Here is a 22,280-nt window from a genome sequence, read left to right on the forward strand (position 1 = left end):
CCACAGCCCAGAGGACACAGGTGGTCACACTGCACCCACAGCCCAGAAGCAGAGAGTGGTGAATGTTGTTGCTCAGCATCCTCCTTTTTATGCCATCTAGGACAGAAGCTCACGGAGGAAGGCTCTGAAGGGAAAGTTCATTGTTTCTGATAGCCCTGTCTCCATACCTACAACGGTCTTCATTGATTTTACTCCTGTTTAAAGGTTATGAGCACAGACTGGTATATGAAGATAACCCAATAAAAAGATGTATGTGTGTGTATACATTATAAAATATACAATGTAATAAAGTAAATCAATGATAGGGCATAAATGAATTAGCATATAGGCACACATAAAATACCAGTCAAACAGGAGTGTCAGAAGAAAGAAATGGGGGTGGGGGGAGGTCAAGCTGACAGATGGAGGAAACACAATCAAGTTGGAAAAGAGGCTAAGCCAGAGAGCTCCACTGTTTACCTACCCAGTTATACTGAAATGGGAAAGGAAAACTTAAGTGAACTGACCCAATAGGGAACATCTCTTGAGCCATGCTTGGAATTCTGGGGAATGTCACTGCCCTTGTTAGGGGGTCATGTTTGTCACCTATGGAGGATTTTTCTTTGGAATAAGGACAGAAGATATAAGCCCTTTCCCACCATGCCTCACTGACCCCAGTTTTTTCATTTTCCAAACCGTTTCTAAATCGGGTCACTCCTTTTTCTACACTTTCTATCCTTTTTTTTTTTTTTTTAAATCTCACAGTGGTCTCAGGTCAAAGACACCTGTGAGAAAACTATTATGAAATGTAACTAGTAGTTTTGAAAATGAAGTCCACCAAGAATAAAAGCTAACCATGGACCAGGGGCATGCATAAGGTTTTGGTGGTGACTGGCTCTGAGAGACATTCAAACTGACTGAAATGTTAAAGCATGTTTCACTGTCTTTTGGGTAAAGTCTTAGAAGGCTTAACTATCATTAATTAGGGGGACATGTGGCATGTTTAAGAGAACAATAATGAGATTATCTTGGACTTTTCATCCATTTTCATCAGCTTTTAGAGGATAGATAACAGAAAGTGTACCACACTCCTTAAAACAGCAGACTGGCAGAGTTCACAAGTCATCTTAGGTAAGAGTCTAGGCTCGACTTCAATGATGACTTCAAAGCATGAAATAGAATAATTTGTGGTTTACAGACGTCAGCAGGAATTGACCCAAACAAGACACATCCTATTACTGTCACTTACTCCTAGGAAGGAAGATATTAGAAGAGCACAGAATCCCTGATGCAATTTCTTCACCATAGTGAACAGAATTTCTCTTGTCCTTGTTTGCGGTAAAAGTGGGTAATGAGAACACAAGATGCCAATAAAGGGGAAGGGGTCTGCCTTCAGCCTGTAGTAGTCTACAGTGTTTGCCACAAGGCACTGGCTCTCACTGGTCCTGCCTATAACAGGGTTGTGCTGACAGCAACATAACCTGGTGGCATTGTACCTCACCTTCAGAGTCACATTCTGGGTTCACATCCTGACTCTCTTACCTATTTGTATGTGTCTAGATTCCTTTCTTAACTTTTCTGGAGGTTTTCACAAATTTCTTTTATATAATGTGGGTGTCAGCAGTGCATGATGATGCATGTCTGTAATGTTGGTACTCAAGAGGCTAAGTCAGAAGGATGTCCTGAAGTTCAAGGATAGCCTGGTCTCCATAGAGAGTTCCAGATCATCCTGGGATCTATAGAAAAATTTTTTCTCAATGAAATGAAAGAAAATAAATAATAAAACAGAATCAGTGTCATGGCACACATTTTAAAGAATTGGAATGAGATAGCTGGCTTCATACAGTGTAGCATCTGGTCAGAGAAACAGTCTGGAAATAGTAGCTCTTTATTACACATTAAAGGCATTGTCTGAGAGTAATGAGCTAATATGTGGGATGCTGAAACCAGGTCCTAGAAAGGTCTCACTAGGCTGGACTCAAGGAGCAAATCTAATAGGGTGGCCTTTAACAAGGATAAATGTAAAAGTAGTGCGATTTGATCTAAACAGCAAGTGGCAGATGCCCAGTGGGGAGATGGGTGTTATCAACTGCACACCTGAACAAAGGCTTGGGTGCATCGCTGACTCTTTGCTAACTAAGGGTCAGTGGTGTGAGAAGTTCACCAAGAAGCAAATGTTACTTAGGCAACATAAGGCCATTGTCTGGAACAAAGGAAGAAATAGTAGTCATATCTTCTGCCATTCCCTGGACCTCACAGGTTACCAAGGGTGGTGGTAAATGAGGCTAGCATCAGGAAAGAGATGTAAATCCAATTGGAGCAAACCAGGCAGAGATAAGAGAAAGCCCATGAAGACTCTGGATCTGTGTTCCCAGACATTCAAAAAGCAGTATGTACATGCTCCCTCTCTGCTTCAAACTGCTCAGGAGAGCAAGAAGGATGGATGTAAGTTCCAAGTAGGAAGATTGCTGCTTATTCTACAAAGAACACACCCCCAGTCATTAACACTGTCCCCAAGTGAGGATGCAGTGAATCTCCCAGCACTGGGAAGGCCCAGTGCTGAAGAATCACCTGCAAAAGATGCTGAATGGTATCTATGCTGTCTCCTAGCTATAGGCTCAGTCTTCCTGCCATAGAAGTCATAGGCATAGGTAGATTTTCCTCTAGGGAAAAGGTTCGTAGTCCTTTTAGATCATTTATAGAACCTCACATCCCTCCCACAGCACTCTCTCAAAAGATGAAGATGAACTGAGTTCGCACATCCTTTGTTCAACATGTATGAAACACTATTTGCTGTTGGACCAGGAGGTGGAAATACAAGAGTTGATGAAGAGATAGTTGATCCTTGTAAAGGGAAAGGTTGGATTTGATGCATCCTGTTAAACAAATGTATGCAAAGTTCATTCTCTGCTCTGATGATGTTGTACAATAGAACGGCATGCATGAGTAAGAGTGCTCTGTTCTTCCTGGGGGACGGTCCCTTCAGCTTGGGAACTGAGGACTCTGCCAGAGACAATAGTTAAAGTACCTAAACAGTTTTCACAGTTCTCTAGAGATGGTATATTCCAGGGTCACCAAGGACTCCAAGGAGATGAGACAACAAAACCACAGACCTCTATCAAGACCCTGGGAACTCTTTATCTCTGGGCCTGACCTCTAAGACTCTATCCTGCCTGTCTCTTACGGGGTAGATGTATGAACTCAAATGTCCTAAAATGAGATTCTATGGAAGATGCAGGAAAATGCCTTCACTTAGTTGATGAAAACCCAAATCAGCAGCTGCTTATGCCTGTATGCACACCTACATTAAACTGCCAAGCTGCTTTACACTTATTTACCCTCCATGTACTGCCTGTTTATTGGGCTAATAAATTGGAGGCAGTAATAGCCACTCATCAAAACCCTACCTGTCTTCCAGGGCCTAGCTGTCACCTTACATTCTTGAGATGTCTCCCCAGGTACTCTGCACATGGAGAACATGGTATTCTCTGAACAGATCAAGCATCTACTGTGTACGCCTCTTATTAAGCATTGGCTGTTTACCTCTCTGGTTGTTACGTCTTTGGATTCTTTTACTTAGATAGATTTTCTAGTTTTCAACTAGGTGACATCTTGCCTGATGAGGTCATTAATTCTTGCTTACTGGGGCGGAGCCAAAGTTCATGACTGACTTTCACTGTGAAACTTAGAGGCATGTGAGCCGGTTGCTAAGTAGGGAGTCATATACCTATCTTTGGGTCTTTTAAAGACAACCATGAAAGCCAGATAGAGCCAAATTCAGTAAGGCAGTCTGCTTTTCCCTGGCTTGTGGATTCACCCAGTCTCTCTGGAAAGAGCAGAAAGAAAGAGATGGATCCCACGGGTATTTTACACTGTAGACTTGGCATTATGGCTTTTAGGTTTTTCCATAGTCTAATGACTCCAAGGAACACTATAGGTCTGGCCTGGATTTTTGAGACAGAGTCTCATTATGTAGCCCTGGTTGTTTTGAAATCTGTTATATGTATCAAACAACCCTTGAAATCACAGAGATCTGTCTGCCTCTTCCTCCCATGTGCTAGAGATTACATGTGCATGCCATCTGTCTTGTTCAGAGCATGCAACCAGAGGGGTAAATAGTTGGAGCTTAATAAGAGATGTACACAGTAAATGCAGCTGTTCAGAGAATAGCATGTTCTCCATGAGTAGAGCACCTGGGGAGACATCTAGTGAATGTAAGGTGACAGCCAAGCCCTAGAAGTCAGGTAGAGTTTTGATGAGTGGATATTACTGTCTCTACAACCAAACTCAGATTCTCAGGCTAACCATGGCTTGGCATCTTCATGTCATGCCAGAGACACAAGAACAGACCTTCAAACTCTCAGCAACCCTTTTGCTTATGGCCAAAATAACTTTTTCCCAGTCAGTCATACTCAACCAAACATAGAGAATCTCTGGCTTAAATGAGGAAATGGAGAAATTTGACACAATTGAAGTCTATAGCTGCTTTAAAAGTGAAATAGCTTGCTGTCTACAATTACCCAACTCAGAACATTGTAAGTGGTTCTTACAGGGACCAAAAAGTCTCAATAGACACCCACATCTACCTTCTTAGGGGAAACACCCTGTCTCCAGCTGGGTGTTACCCAGACAAAGGCTGCTAGGCTCAAATTATGAGCAAGTGTCTGGGTATAAACCAGGTCTTCTCTGAAGGCCATTCTCAGTCCAAGCCATGATGTATGTTGAACGAGGGACCAAAGAGCCTAAGCACAGGGAATTTCTTGACATCACTGACCCCAACCCAGGCATTCCCCCACTTCAGAATGCTAGTTCTTCTGGCTCCTTCTATCATGTGGACAGTGTTGTTTGCAAATCAGACTGGCTCCAAGGTCACAGAAGTCTCGGTGTCACCTCTCATCTTTTCCTCTGTGAGGGACTCTCATGGCTGAGGCAAGCATCTGAACTCAGGGGTAGATCCTGACTCAGAGGGAAGCTGACATTAGGACAAAAGCCTGCTGCTTGCCTGTGAAGCCTGCTCCTGCAACCTTCCACACTCCCTCCACCCACTGGCAAGATGTAAGCAACACCAGCTGGGTCAGTATCTGTTACTACATTGCTGCCGTTATGGCTGCTCAGAAACCCAAGGCTGCACCAAAGGAACAAAGGACATCTCGACGTGGACACTGGCTATAAACACAGCCATTTAGAAGTCACCTTGGACTCTGACTCTGCCAGAAACCATTAGCCATTTTCTTAGGCTAGTACTGTACCCATCTGGAAATCTCCATTTGGCTGGGAGCAGTTCTATTCTTTCTCTTTCCCCATTTTCTCTTCCTACCACACAAAACGTTTGAGACTCACCTGAGACCTAACATTTGTCTGTTTTGAGAATAGATGAGTATTTATTAGAATTAAGCAGCTGGGAGCCTTGTGATATTTAGACGGGTATTAGGAGGGATGTATGAGAAGAAGATAATGCTGGGTCTTTTTGTCTGTAAACCAGCCTGGGCTTAGTTACTGAGGGGATTTCTTGGGTCTCCTGTGAGAACCAGATACAGTTAATTTCCTGCAAAAGCTGCGGGCTGTGCTGTGCTGATATTGCAGTGTTATTTAGAATAGAAAGGTCAGGCCTGAGATTGAATAATCATTGACAAGAAATCCACAGGGCAAAGGAAGCAGTTGGAGAGCAGTCACTGACTTATTTCTCCCTGCCCCCACTTCCCTTCATTTCTGGGTATCTGTTGATTCTGGGGTTGGTTTAATATTCTTTTTGCAACTGTTTTTCAAATTTGTAGTTGGTAGGAGATGTGTATTGAGACAAAGAGGGGACAGCTTCCAAGCCATCAATGGAGATGGGACATTCAGTCTTATAGACTAGGTGTATCTATTTTGGGCCATTGGCCTTGGGTACCTGTGTATGAACTTTCTGACCATATATGGTGGTTTTTCTTCTCAACAGTTTGAACCACCCTGTCCCTAAACAGGCTGCTTTCTATTCCTGCATGGTGTCTGAGCTATCCTTCATGTGGCCCTGTTTAAAGGCTGCCGAGAGTCTAGAGCCAAATATTAGCCTTTGAGAAGCATAGAGGAGAATCCCATGAACAGAACATGTGTTGTGTGTGAGGCTGGGGTACTTTATGAATCCTGACTCCCATGTGAGCCCCGCTTTACTGATGGGGAAGGCATAGAAAGGTTGGATGGCTCGCTCAAGATTTCTTAGTTCCTATGTCCCAGAGTGAGGGTATGAAAACTGGGGATCTCTGGGCACCAAGCTCATTGCATGCCTCATGGTTCCCAGTCTCATTGGGGACCTTCTCTGGTGCTGTCCTCTTTCCCTTTATACAGTCACCCTAAGGAGTTTCTTGGAATTCCTTGTTCTTATTTAATACAAGAGTTTTTTTTTCTTGAATTGCGTTATTATCATTAGCTGTCCCCCCCAGACAAGTGACCCTACAAATTAGATGGCGAAGACTTGTGTCCCATTTGTAAAGAATCTGGATGAGTAAGAGGAATGTTGGCATCCCTTCTGAATTTCAGAGGCCATATAGTTTATTTTGAAATTCTTTATTTAATGTTTGTACTTTGACAAGAGGACTGGGAGTCTGAGGCCAGACTGGGATATACAGAAAGTTCCAGGCTAGCCTGTACCACATAGTAGGACCCTGACCAACCCCCCACCCTCCTGCCCAAATGAGTCTGGGCATGGGTAGCTCACACCAATAATTCTAGCACCTGGGGGTTGAGGCAGGGGAAATCATCATGTATGTGAGGAAAGTTTGGATTACAGAATATGATTCTATCTCAAAGCTCGTGTGCACAGGAGTGCACACATGTGCCTGTGTGTGCATACATACACACACAATAAAAGACACACACGTATAAAGACAAAGTTAGGTACTGGAATGATTTCTTAAACTTAGAGGTCATTTTGCTTAATTTGGCGATGGTATGAGTACAAATAATAAAACAATCAGCAAATCATCTATCTATCATGAATTGTGAGTTGGTACCTAGGTTATGGTCAAAGTCCTTCTAAGGATCATAAATATAGCCAGGTAAGTGCCAGAGCATGTGATTCTGAGAATAAGGAAATATAAAAGGTTATAAGGTCAGGACCAGAATGCTATGTCTGGGTCTCTCCTAATCTAGGCACAGGTATCAACAAGTAATGAGATGACTTCTTGGCACAATGGATTTGAGACACACTGGCCTGTCTGTTGATGTACCATGTCATCAGAGTGTTCTGGCATCTGGTGATGACACTTCTCATGCTTTCCAGAACTCTGAGCCTGGATCATAAGGAGGACCATATATAACAGGTTGGGCCAAAGGGAGAACAGATCATGGACTCCTGTCATCCTTAACTGACAGAGACATAATAGCAAAATTAGATTGCCAAGTCATCTGCTTTATGCAAATTAAGCTCCTAAATTGAGATACAATGTGATGATTCCTGTTACCAAACCAGGTATTTACTAATCATGACAAACACCACTTGGGTTGACAGGGGTCTTGATGCAGCCCAAGTGATTAAAAGCCGTGATCTGTTGGCTGCTACAAGAACCAGGACATTGGAGTCCCAAGTTTGACCTCCATATGGACTCTCCTTTCTCTGTGGCTTGCATCTGTATCCTGAAGCTATAAAGCACAAGGTTGTACACTGGCTTTGAAAGCTTATCTTTTAAAAGCCTTGAGTCTGCCGGGTGGTGGTGGCGCAGGCCTTTAATCCCAGCACTTGGGAGGCAGAGGCAGGCAGATTTCTGAGTTCAAGGCCAGCCTGGTCTACACAGTGAGTTCCAGAACAGCCAGGGCTACACAGAGAAACCCTGTCTCCAAAAACAAAAACAAAAACAAACAAACAAACAAACAAAAGCCTTGAGTCCTTTAGTGCAGGAAGATAGCAGCTAGCCTTTGTCAATGCAGCTGTCTGGGGGTTATGGTAGTGAGAGGACGAGCTGATGTACAAAGCAGGAGCCTGTATGCCCAGGAAGTGGCAACATGCCCAGAGAGTTAGCAGCTTGAACTCTGGGACCAGACTCTCAGCTCCTCTACTTTCTTACTTTGCACCTTACGGAAAGTTGCACAACCTCTCTGAACTTAAATGTTTCTATTTGTGATGAGCGGAACCACAAGCCCTACTTAAAGTTATTGAGAAAATTAAAGAACCAAGTGTGTGCAAATCCTTAGAACTCTGCCTATTTCACCATAAGCACAAAGATGTGGACCTGTGCTCCTCCTGCCTTGCTAAGAAGGTCCATCTGAAAAGCACCATGTGAGTGCCAAGACCTCTGGTATGCACACAGATTAATTAGGAGGCAACTGGTTTCTGACCTCACTTCTGCAATGGAAGTGTCAGGTTTCCAAGATCTGGATGTGATTCCACAAGGCAACCTTGGAATGAGGCTTTGAGCTGTTTTAGGGCATCAAGAACTGATTCTCTGACTCCAAATAGATTTATTACATATCTCTAGGAGCCGGGTACCTCCATTAGCAATTTGTTCCATAGTCTCTGTGTCTGGGTTTTATTTCTTGCAGAGATGGAACTGTGACACCTTCCCCTTTGGGTTCACACAGTAGTTGTGATGCTCCAAAGGAATATGTTAGCTCAACTTTTGAAATGTTTGACACATCTGTGGTACCAATATTCTAACCATGACAAGTGTCACCTCTGTAGGTTGGTGGCCCTGTTGTCAGATGGCAATTGGCGGGGGGGCCCCCCCCCGCGTGAGTGCAGATGAGAAGGATGACCTGGAGAATACAATCTCTGTGGCGCCATCTGGTATCCTTTTTGCCTTTGATTTATTAGTGCCTGCCTCTCCCTGTGCGATACCATAAAGGCAGGTTGTGTGACACCTTTACTGTCTGGCACAATGTGAAGCAGCATGATCTCATGCATGCAGGGACAAGGTGTGGAGGCTCACCTCTGCCTCCCTCCACAGGTTTCCAGGCTGTGCCCAGCCACATGTACTGTTTGGGAACCACTGGTCATTCTAGCTGCTCTGGAAAAGGTAGAAATGAGCCAGGGCAGAAACAGGTCAGCCAAGGTCCAGCCAGGTGGGATGCGTCTCTACAACCTGTCACGTCCCCCTCTTCCAGTTTGTTCTGGTGCCTGCCATCCCTGAAGTTTATAGGTATCATTACCTGTGAAAAATCTGTTCCATCTGAAGACAGTCTGGGTTGGGGATGGGTGGCAGATTGCAATTTAATGACCAGATTAAAATATGCTAAAGCAAACAAATAAATAAATAAAAATCCCAGCAGCCCGGAGCTCTACAATTCATTCTGTGGGCAAGAGAGGCTGGGGCTCTAGGGACCGGCTCATAATTCACCCCATCGGCAGGTTTAGTAGGCTGTTACTGTATGACCACAAGGGGAAACAACTCTCTAAGAAAGATTTACACTGACTGCCACTGGAGGCTGAAGGGCTAGGGGCCAGGAGCAGAGGATTTGGGAAACAAACAGGTCCTAATACTAATCATGGGAAATACCAGGTTCTACTCTGACCCTTCCAACAACAGAGGAGGTCCATATTCTCTGGCTCTTCTGAGTTCTCCTCGACCCCTACGTTGCTTACCACGATGAAATTACTCCTCCTCATGGCAAATGAACCCAAGGTCATAATGCCAGTTGCTGAGATGGAGGCTCAGTTTTCTATCTTAGTGTCTTAACGGACTAGCCTCTTTTCTAAGGGTAGGGAAAGTAGTGTTCTTTTGCTATTCTTAATTTCAGGTACAATTTTGAGTCACTGTTCAATGAGCGAATGTGTGAATGAACAGTATGTGTTGGGATCTGTGTGACTCAGGGGGGAGTCACAGCCTGTTAGTACCTAACAGGAACTGGTTCTCTTGGGTATCCGAGGAGATACCAAAATCCAAGACTGCATAAAATGGTATAGTTTTCTCATCATGTAACCTGCAAACATCTTATTATGCTTTTAGTCATCTCAGGATAATTTATAATATGTTCTGCAAATGTAAAAGTTGCCCAACTGTCATTTTTTATTATTTTAAAGTGTGTTTGTGTAGCGGGAAATTTCCCCCACAGGTTGGGAGGAGCTAAGGTATGAGGAGTAAGGAGAGGAAAAGGAGTAGTAAAGAGAGGAAGAGGAAAAGGAAGAGGAGGAGTTAGAGAGAGCAGAGATGTAGGAGGATGAAGAGCCATGCGGGTATGGAGAGCAGTCACGGGTAACAACTTATATTTAGGTTAGCTAATTGGGAAACACCTCTAATTGTATGGGCATGTTGTTATTGAGCATTACCAAACATATGAAGCCTTTGGTTAATATTTAAGCATTAGAGAATCATTTCCTACCGGGCCCCGTGGATGGTGGGATGGTCTGAGCAAAGCCCAGCCTTGAGGAGAAAGCATGGAAGATTGGCAGAGCCATCTTCCACGCTGACATCTCGTGTGTGGCAAGGCCAGAGCCAAGTGGTGGCGAAAATAAGCAGCCACCACTCGTCGGCCACAGGCCTTGTCTAGTCGGCAAGATGGCGGCTGATTGAGAACAAGCCAGATTGGGGTACATCATTTTAAATATCTCCTGCAACATGTGTGTAAGTGTGTGTGTGTATATGTGTGTGTGTGTGTGTGTCTGTCTGTCTGTCTGTCTGTCTGTCACCTTATGTTGGGGACTCCGTTCTTTGGAAAGAGCAAGACTCACTCTTAACCTTTGAACTATCACTTCAGCCCCCAAATTGTTGTTATTGGGTTTTTAGGGAATAATGACCAAAAAAGTTTGTAGCTGTTGAATATACAAGTAATTTAGAAATATTTTTGACCCTATGTTGATTTCATAGATACAGAGCCCCCAGGTGTGACAGGCCAGCTGTACTGTGGGGTAGACATTCTCATTTAGTGAAGAGAAGGTGGGAAAATGACATCAAGGCCAGCCTTTGCCTCTGTGGCCTTTGATTTCTCCAGGAACTGTCCTTTGATTTTCCTGGCCTACAGGTCTACTCCCTCTGCCAGTTTCTCTCTTGCAGCATAATCCATGTGCCTGCTGGTCCCTCTGCTCAACATTCTCTTTGTTGTCTGTTATTACATATTTAGCCAATTTGACAGTTTGAGCTTTTGAGGCAGTTACTTAAGAAGACATTGCTGACCTTATTGATTAATTCAATATTCTTTATTATAGATGCTCATAAGATTCTATCTTACGTATCCATATGAATAACAGGTAGATATTATACAGGCACTCTCAGTAGACTGTAAACATTGTCACGGGAAGGACTAAGTACTTAGTGTGTGTGTGTGTGTTTATACCTATGTGTGTACATGTGGACATGAGTGTGTGATGGGTGTACAGGAACAGCATGGAGCCACAGGTCAACTACCCATGTCAATCCTCAGGGTGTCTGTCCTCTACCTTGTGTTCTAAGACAGGATCCTTCACTGGCGTGGAACTAGGCTGGCTAACCAGTAAATCCCAGGGGATCTGTCTATCTCCACTTCCCCAGTACTGGGATTATAAGTATACAGCATTGCATTTTAGATGGCTTCTGTGGCTCAAACTCAGGTCCTCATGTTTGTGTGGCAAGCACCGTACCGGAGTTGTCATCTCAGCCTCAGTCTTTACTGCTTGTCACCCCAGCACTGAAAACAGCATACCTCAATTGAAACGTCAGGAAAAATTGGGTGCTTAGTGGAATGTTACATCTCCATAGGGGTCTTCTCATTCCCCATGAAAAGGCATCTATGCGGCTCTCCCCTTTATTCCATGACCTATCACCTTTGCACAGCAAAATGTACATAGTGATTACAGACTCGGAGCTCCATAGAACCAGAGCTTAGAAAAGATGGGGCAGCTCTCCTCTAGATGGGCCAGTATGGCTGGGGATTGCTGCTGTACTTGAAGGAAAGAGAAGGGCGAGGAGCTCTGAGGTCATCACTCATTTCTACCCTTTGGGGAAACTTTGTTTTCTATTCACATTCAGCAAATGATGCTCTTGTACCAGTGACAAATGTCAAGTGCTCTTCCTGGGACTTTGGGGAGTCAGAGCATTAGCAAAGGAGGAACAATCCAGCCAAAAGGACAGAAGCTCTATTTAAGGACAGGGAAGCTAAGTAACAAATGTCACCCTGAGACACCAGGGAGACAGCTTTGCATCAACAACCATAACTGCAGAAAAAAAGAGTATGCCCATAGTGACCAGTGACTATCCTGATTACTTGCTTTCTAGAATATTCCAGGAGCCCCTCTCTCATCTTTAGCTCTCAGCATTGTGTTATCAATGGGCTATAGTGCTGCCTGAGCTGAGTGTTGGGGGCCATGTCGGAAATTTGTAGGAGCTGCACACCAGTGCTGACATATACTTTAAACAGCATTGCTAATAAGAACACTGTGGCTCCAGCCCACAGTGGTTTGGCTTATGTTACATTTCTTTATTTATTCATTGGGCAGTGGTGAACCATACTCAATGGTAAGTGTGGGAGTCATTGTTCAGTCCCCCTCCATTCGAGATTGGAATTGGGATAAGGTCTTATCCACCTTTTTATTCCCACTGAGAGTAAAGGAAATGAGCTCAAATTAGGGGTGGGAGGAAGGTTCTCAGTTCACATGGAAGTAGAGAGATGGTAAGTAATTCCAACCCATGAGTGTTAGATGAACAGGATAACCAGAATATTGTCAGGGCTTGTGAGTCGTCAGACACATCTACACTGAGCAATGAAATTTAGAGACGGGATCTTGCAGGGAGAGCCTCCTTCTGAGCTAAAGATATTTGTATTTCTCCCCCAAAAGCAAAGTGCTGTGTGCGTGCACATGTATTCTCAAGTACACAAGTACGGAGGTGCATGTGTATACATATACATGTGTGTGCATGCACATGTGTGAGGTCACAGGTCATCTTTGGTTGTCATTTCTTAGGAACTTTCTACCTTGGTTTTTGAAACAGTTTTTCATTAGCCTGAGTCTCTCATCAATCCAGTTAGGCAGGATGGCCAGTAAACCCCAGGGATCCACTTGTTTTCATGTCCCCAGCATGGGGATACAAGCATGTGACACTGTGGCTATTTTTATATGGGTTCTGGGATTATACTCACACATCACAGACTTGACAGCTGGGGCATCTCGCCAGTTCCTGAAATGTATATTTTATCATACCAGGAACTCTCTGGGGCCACACTCCCATCATCATTGGCCCAAAATGCTTTCATCATCACTTTAGTAGGTCTCTATTTCCAAACTTGCTTGCTTGTAGTCTCTTTGCAATCGTTGACAGAGTCATACTCTTTAACTTAAATCCCATCACACTGTCAGTCCTGTGGCCCCACTTCTCCAGGACCTACAAACTCATGTTTATCTTAGGTCTGCCCACCATCCACCATTAATTTTCTGACCATAGCAGCCATCTTGGTTACTTTCTATTGCTGTGGCAAGATATCATGATCAAGACAACTTATAAAAGTAAGAATTTTTGGAGTGTGTTTGTGTATATTACAATTTCGGAGGATTAATTAAACTAATAACCTTCATGGTGGGGAACATGGTAGCAGACAGACAGGCATGACACTGGACCAGTAGCTGAGAGCTCTTAATGTTTTGATCCACAGGGTTAAAGAGAGTGCTAACTGGGAATGGTGTGAGCTTTTGAAACCTCAAAATCTACTTCTAATAACACATCTCTACAAAGACACGCCTACTAATCCTTCCCAAACAGTTCCACCAACTAGGGACCAGTTACTCAAACATATGAGACTATGGGGGGTATTTCTCATTTAAATCACCATATTCTATTCCCTGGCCCCGTATGCTATGGCCACCTCATAATGCAAAATACACTTGGTCCAACTTTAAAAGTCCCCATAGTTGTTCAGTCCCAACATGATTTAAAAGTCCAAAGTCTCAAATGAGACTCAAAGCAGTCTTTTGAGTGGAGCCCCCTGTGATATCAAAAGTCGAATTACATTATTTCAGCATACAATGGCACAGAATTTATGTTATCAATTCAAAAATGGCAGAATGAGAGCAGAATGATTAAATGCTGTACTAAAGCGAGATTGAAACCCAGAAAGAAAACTCCAAACTTGTACCCCTGTACTGGCTGGTTTTGTGTGTCAACTTGACACAGGTTGGAGTTATCACAGAGAAAGTAGCCTCCCTGAGATCCAGCTGTGAGACATTATCTCAATTAGTGATCAATGGGGAGGGCCTAATCCATTGGTAGTCCTGGGTTCTATAAGAAAGTAAGCTGAGGAAGCCAGGGGAAGCAAGCCAGTAACATCCCTCCATCGCCTCTGCATCAGCTTCTGCTTCCTGACCTGCTTGAGTTTCAGTCCTGACTGTCATTGGTGATGAACAGCAATATGGAAGTGTAAGCTGAATAAACTCTTTCCTCCTCAATTTGCATCTTGCATGATGTTTTGTGCAGGAATAGAAACCCGAAGACAACCCCCATGCCTGATGTTAAAGGGCTCAGAAGGCTCTGACCTCCCAGGTTTCTCGACTGCAATAGCTTCTAATCCCTTTCTCCTCACTGAACTAGACACTCTATTTGTCTTGAAATTCCTCAAATTTCTTAGGTATTGTTCAGCCTCATGTCCTGTCATGGAATATTATTTCTTTCTAGAACAATCTTAGTTATCTTTGTGGGCTGCCCTGGTGTCTTGCATCATTTGTTCAAAACCGCCCTCTTATCCAGTGTTCAGGATGTCCTTGTCTTGGCTCATCACACTGCCCCTGCCTACCTTTCTTATCCTTCTCCGGGTTTGGTTCACTCTTTTCTTTACTATATGCTTCCTTTCTCAGTGGAATCGAAGCTCCATTGGAACAGAAAACTCAATCAAGTGCTCTAACAGTGTCAGTTCTGTATTTGTAAATGTATGGATGTAACTGCACATCCTCATATGCACATGGAGACAAAGGCATCTTCTTTAAGTGGTGTCTGCCTCATATTTTTATCCAGGGTGTCATTTAACCTGTAACTTACTGATGGGGTAGGATGAATGGGCACTGACACCAGGGATCTACTTGTCTGCCTCCCTCATAGTGATACTACAAACATACACCGTTGTGCCTGGCTTCTTTTGGGTAACTAAACTCAGTCTCTCATGCTTGTGTGACAAGTCCTTTACCAACTGAGCTACTGCCCCCTCCTCTCAGTAGCCTAAATATTTTAAAGAAATCACACACTTATCCTTTAGAAGTGTGTACGTGAAACTGCTCTTAAAGAACTCTGATGTCAGACTATGGTAATTTATTTCACACTTGATCCACGCTTTCTCTGAATCTCTTGTTTCTCTTAGCACCCCTTTTGCTTTTGGACTGAAAAGTGTCCAGGTTTCCCTTTAGAGTAATAAAGTCTCTCAGCCTTATTTCAGTGGCTTCAGTGTCTCTCTCATGACTTTTCTTTCCTTAACATCTCTCCCATAGTGCTTTGTTCCTCCGTATCCCCCTTCTCCTGTTCTTCCAATTCTCCTCCTTTGTCTTCTTTCCCTACTCTTCCTCCCTCTCCCTGTACTTCATTTCTTTGTCTTTTCCATTTTCTTCCTACTTTTCACCATTGGCTCCTTTCTTTCCTCCCTTCTTTCTCTCTCTTCCTCCTTTCTTTCTGTTGCTGTACACCTACTAAGTGACCCGTGTAGCACTTTGTTCTTCTTTTATAGGAGTCATGTGGTCCCTTGGGGTTTACTGATTGATGTAAGGAAATGAGACACTAAGGAGAAATTGTGGCAGATCCAAATACAGGGGGAGGGCATGGGGCAGGGAATGGTAAGCCTGAGAAGCATGGAGTCTTCCCAGCAGACAGACTCCGGCCTGAAGAGTAAACATGACTGCATTTGTGAGGGTGACAGTTCGGTAACTGTCATTCTAGGTGTATAGCATCATGACATTGAGAACAAATAAGAAAGAAAGAAAAAAAAAGGAGCTAGATCTGGGCTTTCTGTGGGTACTAAGAGAAGATAATTCCTGAATTAAGCTTGTAGGGTTGGGTAGCAAAGGGCCCTGAGAATTCTAAATATTTCTTTTTCATTCATCCTAATATTTTTTCTTCATCACTCCAGAGCCACCTGGTTTAAGACATTAATTGCTGGTGGATTTTAGTGATCTCAGGCACTGGTGTTTTCCTATCAGCCAGCTGCCAATTAGCAGAGTTGGAAATGGGTGCAAATGAATTCCTGTGTGACTTGGGGAAAGGTGGCTTAACTGCATTCCCAGCATAGAGAGAGTTCGGTTTGGGACCATTTGGTACTATCATTATTTTGTATTACTTTTGAATATTGTAGATTCCAGTCTTGGATTCTTCCAACTTTCCATGGTATTTGATCATTTAAAATATTCTAATCACATCATTTTCTCTGTCCCTTAATATATTATCAAGCCTTCCAACTGTAAAAATGTTCTTATTTAAACCCACATCTGTTCCCATAATTTCAACTTAATTCTGTTTCCTTTTAGTTTGTGTCTTTGTTAATTGATGTAAGGTTTTAAATTATTCCCCAAACGTCTACATGGACAAGTAGAGTTGCATTCATCCCAAGACTGGAGAAATTACAGTTGACTTTTGCTCTGTCTTCAGGATGCTTTGACCTAATCTTCTATCTTCTTGGAATGGAAAGCATCTCTTGGTACATAGGATATAGTCACTGCAGGCTTGCTCAATGAAGAAGTGCAAGGTAGGTATACAAGACAGGTGTCTGTCTGATGACCACAATGTTTTAAGCAACAGTCTCCTGAGGTACCAGCCCAGGGAACTCCAAATCCTCAGCAGAGATCTTTCTATTGATAAGGAAAGTCTTGAGTAGGGAATATAGTAATTCAGAATAAAGTAGGGGCATATAAAATATCTGATTTTACATCATTGGAGGGCAAGGTGCAGCAATATGACTGTAATAAAGTTGAGTGTGGAGGATGGGTGGTTAACATAGTGGAATCAGGTGCAGAGAGTCCTGCACAGTTAGCAGTATGAACATGAAGGAAGCCAAAGCCTCCTTTGTACCCTGGTCTGTCCTTAGAAGTTCCTGGAGGCTGGTTCAGACCAGGCTTCCACAGAAGACCTCAGTGCTTGCTTTGTTGGGAGATGTGATTCCCATGACGCTGCTGCTCCTCATATGGGCTGGTAAGAAGCTACAGATCCCCAACCTTCCAGGTAAGGTAGAGGGCCTTGGAGGGTTTGCAAATCAACCCAAATGCTAGCACTGGGAGAGCAGTTTCACCTGAGGGGAGATTTTACATATTGAGATATTGTTCACATCTTTTCTCCCTGTAGTAAAATCTCTGCCACCTTAGTAATAAGGAGGCCCAGAAATAAGCAATAAGAGGACATAGGGATTCACATTATGCAGCACATATTTTAGTGACTTTGCAGTTTTATACTAGACCAACTCTGCCTGTCTGACTCTGAAGCATGAAGTCAGTTATTTGTTTGAAGAATAGAAACTTTTCTCAATATATAAGAACTAGACATGCCTGATAAGTCAGGATATTTCATGCTTCCATTTGGTTAGGACATATAAAGGTTTTTTTTTCTTTGTTTAGTTATTCATGTCACCTTTTAGACTGTCCAAAGCATGGGTGTATCAAATATTTCAGTCATTGTAAATTCTCCCATTTTCTTTGATTGAAACAGAGAATCTATGTAGAAAACATGTGAGACCTGCAACTCTTAACATAGGAATGTGAGGTTAGTGTTGTAGGAGAGGTGTGCATCTCGGGAACATAGATTTGTTCTTAACATTGTCATCTGGGTGTGTGTGGGTAGATGGGTAGATGGTGGTGGAAGGGTGTTTCCTGACACAAAAGAATGAAGGCTGCTCTATATCCTACATGCTCACCTACTCTATGGTTAATGGGAATATATTTCTACAAATTCAGGGTTATGAAAGGCCTCTAAAAGGCACACACTGGGGCTAAGAATCAGATTCGCCTAGATTTTTTTTTCAAAAGGAAATGGGATCAATAATTTTTAAAAAAATAAATTTGCAATTTTGTGATCAAAATAGAAGCCATGGGAAAGTCAAGGAGAAATGAGGGAGGTCACATGGAACAGAGAAATGATAGTGGGGATATTTTAGCAGTCAGCTAGAAAGATTGGGAGAAGAGACAGACGGAGAAAGAGGAGGGCAAAGGGGGAAGGAGGGGGAGGAGAAACGGGAGGCACATGGGGGAGGAAGGGAAGGAGAGGCGATAATCATAGCTAATATTTCTTTTCAGTAGAAGCAGGAATGAGCTGGCTATTCTAATTGCTAATAGTTCAAGGATGACAACGTGCAGTGAAATATATTGGAGGAATGGCACTAATAAAGAACGCATCTTTCACCTTTACTGTTTGACAGGTATTGCTCTGAGTTCTTTTCATGTATTAACTCATTTAATCCTTCCAGGAGCCCTATGAGGTAGATACTGGCTTTAACGATATCTCATTGTGAAGGAAATGGAGACACAGAGAGATTAAACAATCTATCAAAGGCCATATACCCTAGTAATAAAACGGGAAACTCACACAGGGTGAATATCCTTGTCTGATATTCCCAGGATCAGCTTGCATTTTATTCAGAGTTTGAAATACTTTTTATTATTTTTTTTAGATATAATGATACACATTTAGAAGGAGATCAAATTCTACACATATAACCCTTTTATGTTTCAGATACATCGCACACTCATAGCCTGTAAATAATTCTGTACTAACCATGGCAGGAGGCCAGGTGTTGAGCTTCGCACTGAGGTATCATATTGGTGCTCACAACTTCCATATGCAGGAGTACATTGGATTCCAGATCTTTGGGCTAGAGGCACTCAACTTGTATCACCCTTCACTCAGGGCAACTGGATTCCTTGAGAGTTCCTGAGTGATCAGTGGCCCGGCACTTCTTTCTTCTAAGGAAAGGACTGTCAACAGCCTAATAGGTAGCTTCAGAATGGAGTGGGTCATAAAAGACCAAGGCTGACTTGAAGTTTGCAACTTTCAGCTTTGTCCCTTCCAGCTCTGTGTTAACCACCAGTGATCTGTGATTTAGTTGCTCATACCTCTGCAACCAAACCTCAAAATCCCTAAACAATGGGGACTGAGCTGATGAACATATATATCCATATGCAGGGGAGGTCCATGCTAACTCTATGGGAACAAAATGTTGTACCTTTGGGACCCTTCCATTTAACCCATGTACCTCTCACGTGGTTGTTCATTTATATCCTTTAATGGCAAAGGGGGACATATAGATGGAATTGGTACCTGAATCCCATAGCTGTTTTAGCCAATTACCCAACTTAAAGAGGGGATAGCAACCTAGTTACAGTTCCTGATCAGCTATGACAATTGGATACAAATCCTGTTATGCAGATAGTCTGTGGGATTGTGCCCTATTGAGCCCTAACCCTTCTCCAAATAAGTAATATCAGCTTTAGTGTGAGTTTTAAGATGCCTCCCTGATGCTGGAGGAATTGTTGGTGTAGAAAAGCTCTCATTTGGTTTTAGAAGTGGTGTCAGGAAGGTCCTGAATGACAGTAGTAGACCTGGCACTTAAGTCAGTTTGATGTGGCTGTTAGGTGCTCAGTGAGCACACACCATGGAGAGGATACCGGAAGGAATCCGGAATGCACCAATGCAGCAGGTAGGAAGATGCTGGGGAGTGCACCCAGTGATGTTCTCCTGAGTGACTCAGAAAGGGGCCCTGGGCGTTTGCAGAAAACGCAGGTTCTCATGAAAGGAGTAACTGAGGAAAGCGGAGTGAGACATTCAAGGTTATTAGTGAATCCTCCTAACGCTATTTCTGTGTGAAGGGAAATTGATGAGCCATGTGTTCCAAAGGCATAAGCCAGGAGATGGGGCCTTTTGGAGGGATCTTGATGGAGAAGAAGCCATCGCAGGAATCCTGCTGGGGTTTAGGTGGCTGAGTCTGGGAAAGCATTGCGGAATTTGAGGAAGTAAAGCTGAGCAAGATGAATTTCATAGAGCAGAAGCTTTGAATTTGAGTGGAGGAATTAAAAATATAGTTTAGGAAACTCTGGTAGGGAAACAAATGTCTAGGCCCAAGAGCAGAGAGAAGAAGCTCTATACAAGAGACAGAAGAGAAGGGACTAGGGAAAGAAGATGGCCAGAGTATTTGAAATGTTTCTAGTGTGCTTCCAAGGAACAGGGAAAACCAGGAAAAGATTAAGAGCAAACTGTCAGGATAGTTTGTTTCTGCGGAGATGGAACAGGCCCTGTCAGTCTGGCTTAGGCCCACAGAGCTGAGGGAAGGTGAGACTCTGTGGGGGGTTTGTGCGCAGGGTACATCCTACTGCAGTATATGGAGATCTTTTGCTCAGCAACTGGCAGCCAATTCTAGCTGAGCCAGGGGGAAGGGCAGAAGGATCAGAGAAAAGGAAGAAGCAAAAGTCACAGAGGTATAGTGACCTGAGGTTGGGGGTGCAGGGCTTAACAGGAAATGGAAATTGTGTGAAATTTTAACTATGTATATGAATGCTGGGGGAGGAAGGGAACCTCAAGTCGGCCTGTGGACTAGAGGGGACCCACTTTTACATTGCTGAATTTTTCATAAAGGCATGAATATTTCAAAGGTCGTACTTAGAGAGAGGGAGCAGAATGCATAGGTTGGGTTGTTTCCCTGAGGACACAGGAAGCCAAGTGAAGGATTAACCTCTTGTTGGTAGCTTTTTCTCAACATGACAGTTGACACCAAGCAACTGGTACTGCAAGACTAAAAGAAGAGTTTACTTTTACTTTTTTTCCATGGACTCTCTCTTTTTCTCGCTTTTCATCAAATTATTACAGCACCACTAAGATCATTCATTACCAATAGTCAGGTGACACTCTACTCATTTTGCAATTGGAGCTAGGATTCTACTGGTGTTTTTTCAGTTTTATAGATAAAGCTGGTCTAAGGATATAGTTCGTATGCTTTGCAAGTTGATTTCTAGGGAAAAAAGGGAGTAATGCTAGAGGGATTCAAGGTTAGATTAGCTGAGCATTGGAGGAAGGAAGGCCCTACACCCCAGTTGTGGCAGTGGAGTGTGAATGCACTCGTGCATAGTGAGTGCGATAGGAAATCAGAGAGGATGGAGCTGTAGATTAACATCCTTTTGGATTTTAATTTATAAGAGAAGAAAGACTTTATTTTGAACTTTAATTTCTCTCAGGGTACTTGTTCACATATTTGAATACATACCAGCACTTTGGGCCTTTTAAGCTATGAAGGAATACACGTTGCTAACTGCTGAGCTCCATTAAAAAATTGGCTGGGTAGTGAGGGAGTCAGGGAGTGACTTTGGCTTAGGGCAGAGTGAAACCCAAACATTAGTGATTGGTCTACCAGATCTACCCAAAGCCATCTGAGTTAGGCCTTGACAGGGCCCCAGGAAGACAAGACAAAGACAGTGGTTCTCCAAAGCATGAGACCCTCTCTGGCCAGTACTTTTGTAGCAATCTTTTATGATTTTTCTTTCTCTATTTCCCAAAACCACTGAAGACCAAGGAAGTCTACCTGGATGAGAAGCCACAGCCTACAACCCTCTAGACATAGTAGCCCCCTACTGCACTTTCATGTTGATGTACACAGCTTAGTTTTATGGAGGAATAACAAAGAAACTCTTGCTCCATAGTGTCATTCTTCCCTCTGGTCCTGTGCTCAGAGGGCAAGCTTAATCCTAAGCTTTTTGGGTTCACCCAGTGGGCAACTCCATAGAACTGAGCCTTGCGCCACATCTCACAAAACGACTCTAACGCAGAGACCATATTTTGTCCACCAAAGAGATATGCCATTAATATCTTAGCTGTATTTCTTCTTCCAAGGTGGAAACTGGTAGAAATGTAGAAGGATATGTAGGAATGTATGGATTATGAGAGTGACCACATCTGATTTCCCAGTTTAGATCTGCTATGGTCTAAGTGGTGTATGTTGACTCTGTATTCTATGCTGGACTATGCCTTTTATATGTGGCAAGGTATTTGAGGTGTGGTTCAATCAGGAGTGAAAAGCATCTAAAATGATACTGTTGCTTTTACAGAACAGGCCTGGGGGAATCCATGATGGAGGTGCTATCCATAACCAGCCCCTGCAAGATGCCCAATCTGCCAGTTCCTTGTCCATTCAAAACAATGAGCAGTATGATATTGATATTTATAGGTTATATAGTGTAAGATGTTCGGTTCCAGCATGAATGAGCTAGGTCACAGCCTACAGTCTCTTAGATGACTCCTGGTCACCAGCCATGATTCTTTAAGGCAGCTATGTGAACACAAAGGTATGACTTCCTGAAGATGGGAGAAAGGCTTTGGTCACTCTCAGTAGCTCCCTCCTCCTAGTGACCACAGATTTGGTGCTGAGGTTCAAGTTTAGAGACAAAGTGGAAGATGTTGGAGAACATGTTTGCTTATTTAGTT

General features: G+C 43.2%; 1 protein-coding gene across 2 annotated transcripts in view; it reads right to left on the reverse strand.

The window, feature by feature from the left end:
* The window catches only part of Pbx1 (PBX homeobox 1), a 305,452-nt gene that overhangs the window by 9,994 nt on the left and 273,178 nt on the right, over nt 1-22,280 (reverse strand). The gene's annotated exons all lie outside the window — the stretch shown is intronic.

This window comes from Grammomys surdaster, unplaced genomic scaffold, assembly GCF_004785775.1.
Source record: "Grammomys surdaster isolate TR1022 unplaced genomic scaffold, NIH_TR_1.0 130, whole genome shotgun sequence".
In the NCBI taxonomy this organism is placed as follows: Eukaryota; Metazoa; Chordata; class Mammalia; order Rodentia; family Muridae; genus Grammomys; species Grammomys surdaster.